Source organism: Staurois parvus, unplaced genomic scaffold, assembly GCF_062004578.1.
Source record: "Staurois parvus isolate SC_StPar_1 unplaced genomic scaffold, SC_StPar_1.0 ptg000371l, whole genome shotgun sequence".
Lineage (NCBI taxonomy): Eukaryota > Metazoa > Chordata > Amphibia > Anura > Ranidae > Staurois > Staurois parvus.
The window spans coordinates 1,508,537-1,522,972 of NW_028318167.1; the positions used below are offsets into that span (position 1 = coordinate 1,508,537).

Sequence of the window (14,436 nt, forward strand, 5' to 3'; positions counted from 1 at the left end):
AAATGCTCTCAGACAAGCACCTTAGTGAAGGTGCATCTTTATTGGGTGAGACAAAGTAGCAAATATAATAAAATTGATCAGCCTGAAGTGGACAGTGTGACTCCAATGGACGGCCCGTCCGCTCTGAGGGGAGCTGAGATCAGAGAATGCTCCTGTTGGCTTCAAATCACGTGGTGTCAGCGTACCAGCGTCCTGGGTGGTGTCACCATGGCAAGCGGAGGCAGTGTCCGGCGTTGGCTTCAGCTGGGAGCATATGTAGGGTTACCAAGACCACATGTTTCACGCAGTTGCGCTTTTTAGAGGAGCAAAGGTCAAAGAAAGTTGAAAGTTCACAATTAAGGAAATGTAAGTTTTCATCAAGAGGGTCAGAAGAAGAGATGCAAGATAGGGAGGTAATAACAACATCTACAAATTTAGGCTGATCACTAGAAGTCAAGTTGCTATCATTCTCAAAGCAAGATGGGTAGGTGTTAGAAACCAGAAATTCCGGATTGAAACAATATCTAGGTGGTCAGAGAATCCTAAATGAAGAGAAGATCAGTTGGAGACAAAGGAGTAATTTGCAGTGATAATCTCCATGGTGTGTGTCCTTTGTTATCCATGGGGGTGCAAACATACTAGCTTAACTCAAAGCATCCCAGCAAATCCTTAGCTAAACTAGCAGATTTGAAGCTAATTTACTAAAGAATCTGGGAATGTTCACACAATAAATTGTGTAAATAAATACTTCAATTATCCGATCATGTGCTGATGAAATAAGTAAACAAGGATTTTCTTTTAACAAGATTGAACAAGTGAACGTATTCTCCATACAATTTATCATGTGAACATTCTCAAATCCTTTAGTAAATCAGTCTCTTTGAGTAAATGTGTATATTGAAGTCCACAAGAATAAATATATTGTTAAAACTGAGGCATAAAATGAAAGTAAATCAGCAAATTCACTTAAAAAGGCTGTCAATAAACAGTAGCAATAATAGAAGAGTGGGGAACAGAGAAACTGAGAACAAGGGATTTAGAAGAAAAGAGAGAAGGTCTATTAAAAGGGTACCTTCACCTGAGATATGCAGGAGGACAAACAACCCATACATCAGAGAAATAAGTTGGTTAAAAAGGAGACCACTGTTTTTTTTGTTTTCAGTTAGGCACAAGAAGTCCAACTTATTTTCTGCAATAACTACCAAAATGTCAGGAACCATAAACAAGGTAGAGAGTAAATGCAGTTAAAATCACACCTTTAATGAAATAGCAAATATAACATAGATCAGGAACGTAGTCAAAACAGAAGACAGTGTGCGTAACCAAACCAAAAGTCAGCATTGTCAGGAACCAAAAATCAGGAACAGGAACCAGTCAGGAAGAGAAGTCAGCCATTCGGAGTTGTACACAGGAACACAGGCAGGAACACACTGGAGATCATAAACCACACAAGGACAAGGAGGAAATGAGCGAAGCTGCTAAAATAGCAAAAAGGGCTCGATGTAGGCTGGACTAATGAGGCAGGTAATTCTATCCAGGTGAGTCACTGTGGAGACGAGTGGCTGATAATTAACCGACAGATGAGCAGCTTCTGAGCACTGAAAGAAAAGAGCTGCTCATTAAGTAGTAGGAGCCCAGCCCTGACACAATATTTCCAACTTAATTTCTACAATAACTAACAATATTAGTAGTTCCCTGTTATCAATGGAGGGAGTAATAAGGGACACTGATCTGATCATCCTTGGAAGTTCCAGGGGAAGAAGAGTATAATCCAGATGAGGCAGGGAAAAAGGCGTTCAAGGTTAGCGCCAGTGTGAGATAGTCTTGCAGCCTTGCACCAATAAAGCGGCAATAGAGACTATGTAGCTATTTGAATGGAAGAGAAAGTGTTCTGTGCTACAATGCATGTAACCCATCAGTCATAGGATCCCAATATTTAAACAAAAATCATATGTGTCTGTAACCAAGACATGGTTCTGTTTTATTTGCAGTAGTTGCAGTGTGGTGTATCTTAGCAGCATGACTGAGGGATCTGTCATACAGCAAAAGGAAAGTGGTGCAGAACCAATGAATACTGCGACAAATCAAAGTGATCAATGTAAACAAAACAGTCATGAATGGTTTCCATTCATGACTGCTTGCTTACTGTTCTGAAGCTGTGATTCCCTGTGATCCTGTACCATGTGATTAGCTGTAGCCAATCACAGCATGAAAGCAAGCTGTCATAAATGGAAAGCCATTCACAACAGTTAACTATTGCTTATACCAGTGATCATCACTGCTATAAGCAATGGCAGTGTAAAAAAAACCCTGATCACCCCCCGCCAAAGTAAGTACATTGTCTCTATGGTAGATATCAGGATTGATCAATTTTCAAAAATATATACCAGAGATTGTTGACTCAATAACTTTCCAACAGACTAAATAATATACACCAATATGGGTTATTTTTTTTACCAAAGAAATGTAGTAAAAAACATTTTGGCCTAAATTTATGAAGAAAGATTATTTACAACATTTTAAAACAGAAACACGTGGGTTGTTTTCACAATTTTCAGTACTTTTTCATTTATATAACAAAAAATAAAAACCCAGTGGTGATTAAACATCACCAAAAGAAAGCTCTATTTGTGTGAAAACAATTGATAAAAATTTCATTTGGGTACAGCATTGCATGACCAATCAATTGCCAGTTAAACTACTACAGTGCTGAACAGCAAAAAAAATACCCTGGTCTTGAATAGGGTAAATCCTTCCAGAGGTCAAGTAGTTAAGGGTGGCAGGGGTGTGCAAAATCACACACATATATATATATATATATATATATATATATATATATATATATACACAGTATCTCACGGAAAAGAGTACACCCCTCACATTTTTATAAATCTTTTATTCTATCTTTTCATGTGACAACACTGAAGAAATGACACTTTGCTGCAATGTGACGTAGTGAGTGTACAGCTTGTATAACAATGTTAATTTGCTGTCCCCTCCAAATAACTCAACACACAGCCATTAATGTTTAAACCGCTGGCAACAAAAGTGAGTACACCCCTAAGTGAAAATGTCCAAATTGGGCCCAATTACCCATTCTCTCTCCCCGGTGTCATGTGACTTGTTAGTGTTACAAGGTCTCAGGTGTGAATGGGGAGCAGGTGTGTTAAATTTGGTGTTATCGCTCTCACTCTCATACTGGTCACTGGAAGTTCAACATGGCACCTTATATCAAAGAACTCTCTGAGGATCTGAAAGAAAAAATAGTTGCTCTAGATAAAGATGGCTTAGGCTATAAAAAGATTGCCAAGACCCTGAAACTGAGCTGCAGCACAGTGGCCAATACCATAAAGCAGTTTAACAGGACAGGTTCCATTCAGAATAGGCCTCGCTATGGTCGACCAAAGAAGTTGAGTGCACATGCTCAGCATCATAGCCAGAGGTTGTCTTTGGGAAATAGACATAGGAGTGCTGCCAGCATTGCTGCAGAGGTTGAAGGGGTGGGGGGCTCAGCCTGTCAGTGCTCAAACCATACGCCGCACACTGCATCAAACTGGTCTGCATGGTTGTCGTCCCAGAAGGAAGCCTCTTCTAAAGATGAAGTACAAGAAAGCCTGCAAACAGTTTGCTGAAGACAAGCAGACTGAGGGCATGGATTATTGGAACCATGTCCTGTGGTCTGATGAGACCAAGATAAACTGATTTGGTTCAGATGGTGTCAAGCGTGTGTGGCGGCAACCAGGTGAGGAGTACAAAGACAAGTGTGTCTTGCCTACAGTCAAGCATGGTGGTGGGAGTATCATGGTCTGGGGCCGCATGAGTGCTGCCAGCACTGGGGAGCTACAGTTCATTGAGGGAACCATGAATGCCAACATGTACTGTGCATACTGAAGCAGAGCATGATCCCCTCCCTTCGGAGACTGGGCTGCAGGGCAGTATTCCAACACGATAACGACCCTAAACACACCTCCAAGACGACCACTGCCTTGCCAAAGAAGCTGAGGGTAAAGGTGATGGACTGGCCAAGCATGTCTGGAAAAGAATGGTGGTCACACAAAATATTGACACTTTGGACCCAATTTGGACATTTTCTCTTAGGGATGTACTCACTTTTGTTGCCAGCGGTTTAGACGTTAATGGCTGTGTGCTGAGTTATTTTGAGGGGACAGCAAATTTACACTGTTATACAAGCTGTACAATCACACAGTTAACCCTTTGATAGCCCCACATGTTAACCCCTTCCTGCCCAGTGCCATTACTACAGTGTCAGTGCTTTTTATTAGCACTGATCACTGTATTGGTGTCACTGGGGATGTCAGTGACACCAAGTCAGTTCCAGTTCCCCCAGTATCAGAATGCCCAACACAGTTCTTCTATAAGTCGCTGATCACAGCCATTACTAGTAAACAATTAAAACAAAATCCCGCCATTTGTAAACGCGATAACTTTCACGTAAACCAATTAATTTACATGTATTGGGGTTTTTGTTAGCAAAGATATGTAGCAGAATACATTTCGGCCTAAATTTATATGAAATTTGATTTTTTTATTTTTTTTTTACTGGACATGTTTAATAGCAAAAAGTCAAAATATTGTTTTTTTCTCAAAATGGTTGTTTTTTTTTATAACGCAAAAAATAAAAAACGCACAGGCAATCAAATACCATTAAAAGAAAGCTATATTCATGGGGAAAAAAGGATGTACATTTCATTTGGGTACAACCTTGCATCACCACACAATTGTCAGTTAAAGTAATGCAGCGCTATAATGCTAAAAATGGCCTGGTCAGGAAGGGGGGTAAATCCTCAGTAGGGCAAGTGATTAGAGCAAATTTGCAAGTTATAATAAACAAATACATTTATTAATTAATAAAACTGTGTTCCTTTTGAACCCTTTAGTAACCGTCCGTTAATGTTGAACTCAAGGTATGATCTGTATTGTAATATTACATATTTTATATCTGAGGGACTACTGGGGAAGCCACTGTAGCAGTTAGTGTTACCACAATGATAGCAGAGATTTTCTATGTGCTACGCCGAGCACTTTTCTCACTGCACATTCACCACAGAGGATCATTTGTTGGTACTGTCAGCATTCATAGAACAAGTTGCATTTATTTAAATGAATACAAAGCTTTCTCTGATTGGGTGAGATGGAGAAGAGGGGCGGTGATGTCACAATCTCTAATCTTCCAGTCAGATAATGCCTTGTATTAATTGAAAATAATACAAGACATTCTGCAAAAGGTGCCAGTACCAAGTGATCAGCTCATTGTGGTCAGTGTGCAATAGGAAAGCTGCTCAGCACAGGACCCAGCAGATCACTGCTATCACTGCAGTAGCCCAAACCACTACGGTGACTGTCAGCTTCCCCAGTAGTCCATCAGGCATGATATATGCTTACTTACATTGGTCCAAGCTGGACCAACATAGATTCGCAATGCAGAACATACCTGAAGTTCAGCTTTAACCCTATTCACTCCTAATTTACTAATTTCTCCCCTACTTTCCTTTTTTTCTTTTTTAAATTCTATTTTTTTACCATTGCTATTTACACATTTTTTCTTATGTCCCTTAATTGTTCTTTGTTTCTCAATTTTTTAAGTATTGTATTCCAAACAAGTTTAAAAATTGAAAAATAAAAACACGCCTTTATTTCTTTAGCAACTTAACCCTTTTAAGAGAAACTAAATGTTAGTGTCATAATACACAGGGGAAATTAGAAAGTAAAATGGGCAATTTTTACCGACAGCAACACTTGCTTAAAAAACTAACGCTGATCAAACGAGATAAAAAGTACACTTCTGTTTTGTTAAATCTTTTGTCTATAGATTGCATAGAAGATAAAATAATTTTTTCAAGACAATATTATCAAGAGAAATCCTTTCATATACTGAAAAAACAATATAAACTCACCGGCCACTTTATTAGGTATCCCCCACACCATTACACCACCACCACCAGTCTGAACCATTGATATAACGCAGAATGGATCCATGCATGTTGTTTACGACAAATTCTGGCCCTACCATCTGAATGTCGCAGAAACCTGTCTGCCCATTCTCCTCTGAGAATGTCACGGATCCAGGATGCTCCCCAGGCACATGGGAATTACTTTGAAGATAGAAAAAGGTACTTTTGGGTACAGATAGGTTCCTGTAGTAACATTGTTAGTATGCACATTTTGTAGCACTTGATAAGTTCACTTTAACAACTTCCCGGCCGCCCTATAGCAGAAATACTGTTACAGTGCGGCACGACTGCGCAAAATCACGTACATATAAGTGATTTCGCATTTTCCGGGTAGAGGGCGCACGTGAGCTCCGGGTAGGGGGCCACCATTCGCGGCCGCGGCTGTCAATCACCGGGTCTCGGCCGGTGATTGCTTGCTGGCGCCTGGTGATTTCCAAGGATCTCCGACATGGAGGAGAACTGTTTTGTTTACTAACAGTTCTCCTCTATATCAACTCAGGCACACTGCTTTGGATAACTATGCACAGCACAACCATCCAAAGCAGTGTGATTACAGTGAAGCACACTGACACGCCCCCCCCAGTAAAACACTCCCAGCACACAGTTAACCCTTTGATCGCCCTCATGTTAACCCCTTCCTGCCTAGTGCCATTAGCACAGTGTCAGTATTTTTTTTTAGCACTGATCACTATATTTGTGTCACTGGAGATGTCAGTGACACCAAGTCAGTTCTCCCCAGTGTCAGAATGTTCGCCGCACTCCCACTATAAGTCGCTAATCACCGCCAATTACTAGTAAAAATAAAAATGTAAAAAAAATCCCAATATATATCTCGCCATTTGTAAACGCTTTAACTTTTACATGTATTGGGATTTTTTTCAGCAAAGATATGTAGCATAATACATTTTGGTGTAAATTTATGATGAAATTTTATTTTTTTTATTTTTTTACTGGACATGTTTAACCTCCCTAGCGGTCTGATTATGTCCATATTTCTGTGCTCAAAGCGGTACATTTTTTGCATGGAAATATGTATTTTTTTTATTGTAGGCCTGTCATTTTTAGGAATAACTCACTGAAATCTGTCCGAACAAGAGTCTAGTAAACATCCCGGGTATGTTAAAATTTGAAACACGAAATCATAAATTATAATTTAATAAATAATCATAAAAAATAATAATATAATAATAATACATTTAATTCAATAACATAATCAAACCAAAAACACTGAAATTTGAAATATAGAGCGAAGTTCGCACATCACTGAGCAAAGTCGCAAAATCGTTTTCAGTGTCTGATGACGAATTTCCCCACAAATCATTATCACTCAATTCTGCAAGTGGTTCTAATTTACTATCGCTGTTCTCTAGCTGGTTTAAAACCGATTTTGACCTAAAGGGACGCTTTTTGGACGCCATGGATGTTTCTCAGTTTCCAGGCTGAAAGAACAGTAAAAATGAAGGCAGGGCACAGGACAAAGCAGTAGCAACAAAATGTATGTGAAATGGTTTGATACAGTAATGTTTTACTATGTGATTTTAGTGAATTTAGTGAATGTCACTTTTTATCATTTTCAAAGTCCGCAAACGTGCAACTATAACGAAAAAACCCGTAAGTGTTCACAAAAAAAGTGCAAGTGCAAAACACCACACGAAAAAGTGCACTTAGGGGTGTGCTGTGTCCTACCCCTAAAGGGGCTTGGACCGCTTACCCTGATCCCCCGGGGCACGAAGCTCCTGATGGGGACAAGGTTCCCAATTGGTCCTCCTGGCCAAAAGGCCTGGTGGACCACCGTTCCCTATGCCCAGCCGAAGCCGGACATCCAGTACTAGGCAAGGGGACTCTCCCGAAGAAGAGTCCCCTAGGGATCAGGGGAGGAAGGAACCGTATGGCCACACATCCTCCCCCTAGACTTCAGGGTAGGCCCGAGGACCCACACCCTCCATCCGTGAAAAACACACACATAAGAGCAAAAAAAAGTGACAAACGTGGGAGTGCATAATAAATAAAGATAAAGAAAAAATAAAAAAGTGGTTCCGTGCCGAATTGTGCACAGACCAGGCCCTGAGGCCTGTAGCAAAAATTGCCCTGGTCCTAGCCAAAAGGCCTGGTCCTTAGGGCGCTGTGCAAAAAGAAGTGAAAAACAGTGGCCATGTGTCATCTTCACACCGTGGGGTCCCACACCCAAGTGTTACTAGTGACACCCCTGAGAGCGTCTTCCCCAGGGGGCACTGAGTTTGCAGACTTTTTGCGTCCCCAGCCCCAGGCCAGACCAAGGTAGATCCGTCCAAATCAGGAGGTACTGGGTCTTTCCAGCTTCACCAGAGGAATTACTCCCAAGGCCCCAGAGCTCATCATGGCGCTCCCTGGTTTCTGTCCCTCCGGTTCAGCCTTCCGGACCCCCATCATACCAGTGAGGGTACTATACAACAACCATCCCCGCAAAGCTAGAATGGTCGGGAGCACCCCCACTGGACACTGATAAGAACAGATACTACACTTGATCTTAGCCAAAAGGCCGAGAAGCGATTTAAAACCGATTTTGACCTAAAGGGACGCTTTTTGGACGCCATGGATGTTTCTCAGTTTCCAGGCTGAAAGAACAGTAAAAATGAAGGCAGGGCACAGGACAAAGCAGTAGGAACAAAATGTATGTGAAATGGTTTGATACAGTAATGTTTTACTATGTGATTTTAGTGAATTTAGTGAATGTCACTTTTTATCATTTTCAAATTTCCCGTACTTCCTGACGTCGCAGGGGACGGAACCCAGAAGACAGATGTCAGCATCTGCCGGAGGACATTACAGGAGATACTGCAGGAGGGACATCGCGGGAGCGCAGGACAAGGTAAGAGAAGAACAGATCCCGGAGCAGCGCCGCATGGCAAGCCCGAGTGTAGCTCGGGGTTACCACTTGTGGTACTGAAACTTTACCCCGAGCTACACTCGGGAATACCACCAGGGAGGTTAATAGCAAAAAGTCAAAATATTGTTTTTTTTCTCAAAATAAAAATGTACTGGCCATCAAATACCACCAAAAGAAAGCTCAATTTGTGGGGAAAAAAAGACGTAAATTTAATTTGGGTGCAGCGTTGCATGACCACGCAATGGTCAGTTACAGTAACACTAAAAATGGTCTAGTCAGGAAGGGGGATGAATCCTCAGGAGGGCAAGTGGTTAAATGCACAAGGTAAAAAATTTAAACATCCAGTGAATCCCCCGCCTCTGATGAAGTAATTTCAAGGAGTCAGACATCTTCACCGCACAATTAATTAACCAATTCCCATAACTAAACAACAGTCATGCTGCCCATTGCTCCCCATGATAAGAATGTTCTGCTTTCTGTGCTAAAAGATGCACTAGCCCCAAGAGGCTGTTTTGTGAAAGTTGTCAAAGCATTTTAGAAAGCTCATACAACAAATACAAGATATTTTGGGTTAAATTGGTCCCAGGGTACAAATAAATTGGAACGAAACTCTCTCAAACATAATTAACAAATTTTGATCCTTATGTTGCTAGCCTTAGCAAAATGGATATTTATTTTTTTTTCCATTTTTCATTTACTTCCTTGTTTCTGGCCTAGGCCAAAATGATGTCATACATCCAGGGGCGGAGTGACAACTCATGGGGCCCCCGGGCAATAGGGAATCATGGGGCCCCTGTGTCCTTGCCCAAACTCAAAAAATCCTATGAAAAAGGTACCAGGGGCATCTCATAGGGCCCCATACTGACCCCTGGCCCTCGGGCAGTGCCCAAGTTTCCAAATGGTCAGTACGCCCCTGCATACATCCCAAGAGTCTTTATCGCTTTTTTTCTTTCATATGGAGCAGAGGAGGGCTTTCTCAGCTAAGCCCACCCTCCTGCCTGCATGCCTGAGTTAAGGTCAGATGCCTGAGCTAAGTGCAGATAGATTCCAGCAAGTAAATTCTACATGAATAATCTGCCTTTACTCAAGATTGCCATAGCTAGAAATGCTAGAGGGGTGTTTTTGAAAATGATTTTTCAACAACATAAACCATGGAGACATGAATAGATGGGTTTGCTTTGAATAATAAAAATTAATTACATAGCAATTTCAGTTTGGGGTGCCCAGATACAGATACGCTCCGCTTTAAACCTAATTTCACCAATCTGCCCGAGGTAAACCTAAATGTTAAATGATTAAAAAAAAAAGCTGTGAAACCATGGAAGAATCGTTCCAGCTGGCACGCACCTTGGTTTTTGGTGACACAATAATGGAGAGTTTAGTACTGCCAGAATGTTGCTGTGCATACTAACTAGACATTCTATTCATCCAACTGATAAAGCTGGATTTTGCTGCTGGCCCTTAATATTTTCTTTCATTGCTTTTTATAGAAGAATGTGAAGCAAAGAACTGGGAAGCATTTCCCTCTTTATGCATGGCAGCCTATTAAGAGCATGCTACAGCACAAACTGACTTAAAGTAGTGCAAGCATTTTATAAGCATTCCTTATTAACATTATTTTGCTAACATGAATGCAGCCAAATGGGTTTTTTTTTTAAAGGAATCCAAGGCATAAATGTTTTGCAATAGTTTAACAAGTATGGCATGGAGTAGCTGGTCTCCACTGCCAAATTATATAAAGAGTTACTCACATCTGCTACATTTGTGTGAACATGACCAAACTTCTGCTGACAGACATAGAAAATACTCCTCTTTTACATAGGCCAGTTGGCAGTCTCTGAAGAGCATGTACAATTTGCATGGGAGTTTTCTCTTAGCTTAGTGAATGTGATAAAAATTCACCTTGCAAAGGGATGTCCAATCACATTATTATTATTAATATACAGTATTTATATAGCGCCAAAAAGTTTGCTCAGTGCTGTACAGAGTAGTGGGGGACAGTACATGAGACAATACAGTAACAATACAATACACGAGGGGTTCGAGGGCCCTGCTCCTTGGAGCTTACAATCTAGGAGGGAGGGGATAGTGGTACAGGAGGAAATGGCTGTGGGGGATGGAGTGGTAAGAGGAATGGAGGAGATCGGCTGTTAGGTGAGGGCGGGGTAGGCTTCCCTGAAGAGATGGGTTTTCAGGGTGTGCCTAAAGGTGAGGAGGGTAGATGACAGTCTGATGGTTTGGGGTAGTGAGTTCCAGAGGATGGGGGAAGACCTGGAGAAGTCCTGGAGTTGGGCATGGGAGGAGGAGACCAGGGAACTGAAGAGTAGGAGGTCTTGTGAGTAGCGGAGAGTACGTGTTGGGTGGTATTTTGATATCAGGTCGGTGAGGTAGTTTGGGGCAGTATTATGAATAGCTTTGTACGTCAATGTTAGTAGTTTGAATTTTATGCGTTGGGCAATTGGAAGCCAGTGGAGGGAATGACAGAGGGGGGTGGCAGATGCGGAGCGATTGGTAAGGTGGATGAGTCTGGCCGCTGAGTTCAGGATAGACTGAAGCAGAGATAGTCTGTGATGAGGTAAGCCGGTGAGGAGGGAGTTGCAGTAGTCGAGTCGTGAGATAATAAGGGAGTGAACAAGTTGTTTAGTAGTGTCTTGGGTTAGGAACGAGAGTATTTTGGAGATGTTTCGGAGGTGGAGCCTGCATGAATTTGCCAGCGATTGGACATGGGGCTGGAAGGATAGGTTGGAGTCTAGAGTGACACCTAGAACTTTGGCTTGCGGGGTGGGACTGATGGTGGCGTTGTTGGTCTTGATGGAGAGGTTGGGGGGGGCGCGGGCTGGGGGAAAACTAGGTTTTGGAAAGGTTTAATTTGAGGAAATGGAGTGACATCCAGTCTGATATGTCGTTCAGTAGGCAAGTGATTTGGACGGAGACTGAAGGGGTGAGGCGGGGAGTAGAGAGGTAGATTTGAGTGTCATCGGCATAGAGATGGTAGTTGAAGCTGTGGGAGTGTATCAGTTGGCCAAGGGAGGAGGTGTAGATGGAGAAGAGAAGGGACCTGAGGACAGAGCCTTGGGGGACCCCAACAGAGAGGGGGAGAGAGGGGGGAGGTGGCAGCGTTATAGGTAACACTGAATCACATACAGCAAAAGTAAAAAAACAGGATTTTTGCTTTCACATAATTGGATGATTGAAGCAAGCACAGCTTCTCCTCACTTAAAGTGTTACTAAACCCAGGACCCTGCATTCACTATATCCACTCTTCCACAGTACACAGAACATGGAAATGCAATTATTTGAGTAAATATAACTGCTAAATACCTTTTATTATTAGTAGTATATAGCAGTCTTGTGACTTCTATCAGGTTCCGGCCGAGCACTGGTTAGTCTTGTAGGAGGGGTTTTCATTCTCCTCTGACTGTCCTATGAGGCTGTATGACCCCTAACCCTCTGTCTGGACTGTGCTAATTGGCCCTGTGTCAATCACATACACCCAGGGTCGGGCTGGGCCGAGGGGGGGGGGGCATGTGGGGCAGCTGCCCCAGGCGCAGTGTGGGAGGGGACACCAGGTTGCAAGCATGCTTAAGAATCTGTGGACAAAATACTCAGGCTCAGTTACATCACCTTATGCCCCAGCCTCAGTGTCACTAAAGCCTGCCCAAAAGCAGAGTTGGGGATGTGCCCATACCTAGTGCAGGATTCCTCTGTATTGCAGCAGGTGCTAGACATTTGCAGAATGGAAAAATGTATTTATAAAATCATGATGTTACTCATTTATTTTTCATAGATTCATTTCTGAATTTGTTTACTTTCATTTATTCATTTTCCAATGAATTTCAATTTTTAGAACAATTCGAATCGGTCCAAAAATTTACTGATCCGATCCAAATTCTGTGTGCAAAATAGCTTGTTACTAAGGAGAAGGCCGGAAAGCCAGTCACCGCTTCCTTCACAACTGATGGCTCTTCAGTTGTCTAGTAGTTTGCCCACTGGCAGCTGAATGTAAAAAAAAAGAATTTCTGTCGGTGAAAAATTAGGGAAAAAATGGCATGGGATCCCCCTCCAAAATCCATAGCAGACCCTTATCTGAGCATGCAGCCCAGCAGTTTAGGAAAGGGAGCGAGTGATTGCCCCCCCCCCCGAACTATACCAGGCCACATGCCCTCAACATGGGGGGTGCTTTGGGGTAGGGGTGATCCCCAAAAAACATTTTTTGGCAATATACACCAAAGAGAGCATGTGCAGACTTGCCACTGCTGCTCTGCACTATGGCAGATAGGTTGGGGACAATTAAAGAAGGGGAAGATCAGAAAAGATAGGATCAAACAGCCTTTTTACACAATGCAGAGGATCAACCACTTAGGTTCCACAGTGAGTATAACAAGCAGGCTTTACTGCATATAAAGACAACTTTTACTGTTGTGGGTTTAGTAACACTTTGCAAAGTGCACATCTTCTACTTCTTTAGTAAATCAGCCACATTGTCTCCAGTACTTTCTGATTCATTGACCTGGCCACAACTATGTATAAAGTTATAGGTAAATCAGAAATTTTGATCTCATGGTTGTTATAGGTAAATGACCCGGCATTAAAGGCAGTGGATCAGCATTACACTTACACCTACTTTTAAAGCAAATCTGAACATTTATATTACGTTTAGGTATTTGACACCCTTTCTCTGATCTAATGTATTCAAAAAAACCTCACTAAAATACTTAGCTTACATACATAGCTTTCTTCAGCTCTGTTCTCCCATCACATTCTGCTGCTGGGAGCTGCAGGAAGTGCAGGGCAAAATCTATGCACAAGCAGTGCTACCAATTGGCTTCTTGGGCAGTGCTTAGAAACCAATCAGATTTAGATGTAGGTAATGGTATTAAGTAAAATATCTGATCAGATTCCATGGTTTTTGTGTAGACCAATAATGCATACAGCAAGATTGTTATATCTATTACCATATGGATGCTTCTGGCTTGGCAAATCCTCCCTTGACATGACTAAGACATTCAGGTTCTTTAGACAAAAGTGTGTGGTTTCAGAACATTAAATGGGCCCCACAACCTTCATATATGCATTGTACAGCTAGCCAACCATAACTGCTTTTATTGGAAGAGCAGTCCACAGAGATTCTAACCACTCTACCAAATCTATCAGAGAATTCTTTACAGGTACTTGTAACTTTCTGGTATCATGGTTTGGAAAGGGGTCACTTTTTCATGAACTAATGCAGGCCATAGACGGGTCAAAAAACGGCCGTTTTAAAAAAAAAACCGAAAAATCGGTCGTTCAATAGGCCTACATTACCACCAATGGTAAAAAAAATCGGCCGATTTTCGTCCCGTCTACGGCCGGCATTTATTTACTTCTGTCCCTTGCAAAGACCTCCGCTATTATATTTGACATGAAAAAGTATTGCGGTTGCAACAATGTATCCATTTGTATCAATTTTGGATACAGATGGTTTTATTCGTATACAGATAGATACATTGTTGCAACCGCAATACTTTTTCATGTCAAGTATAATAGTGGTCTGGAATTCTTCTTCTTCTTTTTCTTCTTCTTCTTTTTCTTCTTCTTGCAGGTCACGGCTCATGCGCAGAATTTTTCTCAGTAAAACGA

The 14,436-nt window shown here is 41.8% G+C and overlaps 1 protein-coding gene and 1 pseudogene across 2 annotated transcripts in view; both read right to left on the bottom strand.

Annotated features, from left to right (window-relative positions):
* CA8 (carbonic anhydrase 8 (inactive)) overlaps positions 1-14,436 on the bottom strand; it is a 112,857-nt gene that overhangs the window by 77,462 nt on the left and 20,959 nt on the right. The gene's annotated exons all lie outside the window — the stretch shown is intronic.
* LOC149456179 (U2 spliceosomal RNA) lies at positions 8,366-8,481 on the bottom strand (annotated as a pseudogene).